Raw genomic sequence first — 4,289 nt, 5'->3', positions numbered from 1 at the left:
TCAGAAAGTTCCAAAATATCACACATATTGTTATAAACTAGCATGCCTACTTTATTTCTAAGATTTGTCCTATTAAAATTTTCTTAGTTTTTACCCAATGTCCTTTTTCTGACCCAGGAACCCATCCCGGATCCCACATTGCATGTAGTAGATGTCTCCTTAGGCTCTTCTTGGATGTGACAATTTCTCAGACTTCCCTTATTTTTCATGACCTTGATAGTTTTGAGGAGTACTAGTCAGGTATTTTATAAAATGTTCCTCAACTTGGATTTGTCTGATGTTTTTCCTATTAACCTGGAACTATGAATTTTTTTTTTGGGGGGGGTGTCTTCCTTTGTGGTTCAGCTGGTAAAGAATCCAACTGCATTGCGGGAGACCTGGGTTTGATCCCTGGGTTGGGAAGATCCCCCGGAGAAGGGAAAGGCTACCCACTCCAGTATTCTGGCCTAGAGAATTTCATGGACAGTATAGTCCATGGGGTCGCAAAGAGTCAGACATGACTGAGTAACTTTCATTTTCACTTTCACTTCATGGATTTTGGGGGAAGAAGACCGCAGAGGTTGAGTGTCCTTTTTACCATGTGATACGATCTACATGTCTTATCCCTGGTAATGTTGACCTTGACCACTGGGCTGAAGTAGTGTTTGTCAGGTTATTCCACTGTCAAGTTACTCTTTTTCCCCCTCGCCATATTGCTGTATTTTTTTGAATGAAGTCACTATGTGACTTTTTGAATGAAGTCACTCTTAAGGAATAGGGAGCTCCACCTCCTTGAGAGCACAATTACCTATGTCAGTTATCTGAAATTCTTTCGCGTGGGAAATTTGTCTATTGTCTCACATGTATTCAATCATTTATTTATATCAGTACGGACCCATAGATATTCATTTTATACTTTGGGATATAATCCCAAAAGATGACTAACTTAATTTATTACGTTGCTCGTCTTGTTACAGTTTTGGCCATTGGAAGCTCATTCCTGTCTTCTTTGACATAACTCCGTTACTTCAGGGCTTTTTTATTTTTTTAAAATTTTAAAGCACTTCCTTTTTGATACAGTAAGATCCCCCAGACTCCTCTTCTACATTTCCTCTCTGAGCCCTACAATCAGTAATTTCTCCAAGAAGCCTGGTTCCTTTTATTGGAAAAGAGGATTGGGAACCAAGATCTGTGCTTATTTCTACATCATTGTTTCTTTCAGATTTTGGGAGTATCATTTCTCTTAAGCCCTTTCAGCTAAGAAGGCAAAGAAATATATGTATGTATACTCATGGGCCATCTATTTCACTGCTCAATTCAAGTATGCATGTGTAACAGTATCAGGATTGTTAACCTGTACCCCTACGAGAAAGAACACTATAAACTAGATTACACTGCTTTTATATTTTACTTTCAGTCTTGCAAACTCCATTCATTTCCGAAGTTACTTAAGTCAGGGGATCTTAGTGAGGTGGTTTCATACATTTGTAATATAATTCCATTCTTTAGTCAAATTCTGCATTCTATTCTTGATGTCAGTTTTTCTTAAATATGCATGCATTGCTTTACTTTTTGTGCTGTAAGGTTCTTCTGGTTTTGACAAATATGTAGTGTCATGTATCTTCCATAACATCATACAGAATAGTTTCACTGCCCTAAAACATCCTTTATGCCTGGAGAAGGAAATGGCAACCTACTCCGGTATTCTTGCCTGGGAAATCCCAGGGATTGAGGAGCTGGTGGGCTACTGTCCATGGGGTCTCAAGGAGTCACACACGACAGCGACTGAGTACAGTCATTTTTAAGAACAGTGTTGGCCACACAAAACACATCAGTGGCTCCTAGTTTGTGGCCTCTGGTTTAATATCTTACTTTCCCACTTGTCCCTCTGCTCCATAGGGGTACATGCCCATGGGGCTGCTCTGCTCAGCCCAGTGTTTGGATTCAACAAATGGAATAATGAAAATCGAAAACGGACCCACCCTCCCAGTAGAGCACCAGGTTCAGAAAGAATACATTGGCATGGAAATGGCATTCTGTCACTCCCCACCTCTTTTTCAATTGCCCTCTGGAAATTTCGCTATTTCCCTTTAAGCCCTACTCCCAGTTGACCCCTGCAAGCCTTCTTACCCTCGGCCCTGAAGTCATCACAATGGCCACATGGGTTCTGGTGGGGGCGGGGCCCTCTATGACGTCACCAAGGGCCCAGCCCTGGCTGGTCCTCAGTCTCCAGGTGCCAGGGCAAACCAGCGCACCAGGAGCTGTTTCCTCTCGGCTCACATGTGGTCCATCAAATGGTTCCTGTGCTTTTCCACGGGTGTTACCTGTGTCTGCGCCTTAATGTTTACTTCTCTGAGAGAGAGAGCCGAAGAAATCCAGGGGAAGATGCTCTGCGGAGGATACAGTCTAATTCAGCAAAATCAACCAGAGCATGCCCGAGACTGGCTTAAGATCATGTTTCCCTGGCTTTTCTTCATTGTGCTCATGTATGTGACAGTGAAGTTGATGGGAGAGAGTGGTGAGAGTAATGTGCAGACTCCTCCTGCCTGTCAGGGCGGTTCATTTGGCTCTCCGGGACAGAAAAAGAAAAATGCTTCCCCAGACAAAGACTATATGTTTGCCACCTTAACCCAGCTGGAGATGGACCTTGTGAAATTTGTGTCCAGGGTGCGGAATCTGAAACTTGCCACGGCAACCTGCAGTAACCTCAATGCTCCCAATGTCGAGGTTCCTGCAGATGCACACAATAACATTACACTGTATGAACTCTGGTGCGACGAAGACTCCGATTGAGTGGATTTGTATGTCAGAGTAGGAGAGGAATTGTTGATTGTTGACATACCTTATCCAAACTAATAAAACTATTCTGAAGCAAAAGAAAAAAGCCTCTGATATTTTTTATTTGCTCTACAGTTTGACCTTTTCCAGAGTGTCGTATAATTGGCAGCATGCAGTGTATAACCTTTTCCAGACTAGCTTATTTTACTTTATAACATTCATTCAGATTTCATCCATCTCTTTTTGTGATTTGCTAGCTAATTTCTTTTTATTCTTGAATAATATTCTGCTATGTTGATGTACCAAAGTTTGTTTACCCAGTCGTCTACTAAAGGACACTTTGGTTGCTTCCAATTTGTGGGTGAGAGAGAGAGAGTATGAATTAAGCTGTTATAAAATTCATGTGCATGTTTTTGTGTGGGTATTAACTAGCAAATCATTTGATGAGCAGTCTAGGAGTGTAATTGATAGATCATGTGGTATGACAATGTTTAGCTCTGTAAGAAATTGCTTCCAAAGTGATTCTACCATTTTGCAATCCCACTAACAAGGAATGAGAGTTCCTGTGGTTCCTCATCTTTGCCAGTAATTGGTTTGTCAGATTTTTGTATTTGACCATTCCAATAAGTGTGTAGTGGTATCTCATTATTTTAGTTTCACCAGTCTACTCTAAAAAGTTATCTTATTTCCGTATTTCCATTGCAGCATTTCCATTGTGTTTTATTACCATAAATTCTTCAGGAGTTTTATCTTTAATCTGAGGTTTAAATAGATCTACTGCTCAGCAGAACTTCTGCTGCTGTTTATACCATCAGTGATTATTTTGCTTAAATAGTCTTCTAATAATATTTTCATGAAGGACTCATAACTTGAAATCATGTATAACACTGAGCACGTTTTTGAGAGAGGGCAACAGGCAGGAAGGCCAGGGGTCTCCAAATGGAGGAAATAGGCTGCAAGTGTCAAACATTTTATCTCTCTTAAGCGGCAGGAAAAAACAAACTAGCGATATTTTTTCCCTTCTCTATACAAATTTGAGAGGTTTCTCTTAAAATACTGTGTTGCCATGACACCTGGTTTCAGCTGAAGTTAACTACTCTCAAACTTTGAGTTAACCAATGCATTTTTCTTATGGAAATGTTTGTCTTAAGCTATGTTAATGTACTGTGCATTTACCCCAAACACTGTCTTTCGCCTAAGGCTCAGAACCTACTTGGCAAACCAGTATGTTATACTCAGACATTGTTCCCCTAATCTATGTAAATGAAACTATTTGCATGATCTGCCTTTCTGCAAAATTCAAGTCAATCCTTTTATGGCCTGGAATGTCCGGTGCCCAGATTATTCGAAAATACATCTTATGGATGAGGGGTGTGGTGTCACTCTGAGTTGAAGACATTCCTTTCTTACATTAACAAACTGCTAGTGACTATATAACATCCAGCTGAAGACTAGCAGGGAGGTACTCTTTCTGCCCCCTTCTGATGCCTATGTCAGCTTTCTCTATCTCCTTTATACTTTAATAAAACTTG

At 40.6% G+C, this 4,289-nt stretch overlaps 1 pseudogene; it reads left to right on the top strand.

Annotated features, from left to right (window-relative positions):
* Positions 1-2,319: 2,319 nt before the first annotated feature.
* LOC145535632 (protein FAM209 pseudogene) lies at positions 2,320-2,772 on the top strand (annotated as a pseudogene).
* Positions 2,773-4,289: the final 1,517 nt, after the last annotated feature.

This window comes from Giraffa tippelskirchi, chromosome X (genome assembly GCF_054371585.1).
Source record: "Giraffa tippelskirchi isolate mGirTip1 chromosome X, T2T-mGirTip1v1.2.pri, whole genome shotgun sequence".
Lineage (NCBI taxonomy): Eukaryota > Metazoa > Chordata > Mammalia > Artiodactyla > Giraffidae > Giraffa > Giraffa tippelskirchi.
The sequence above is the reverse complement of the archived record's forward strand: the minus strand, read 5'-3'. Positions and strand labels throughout refer to the sequence as shown.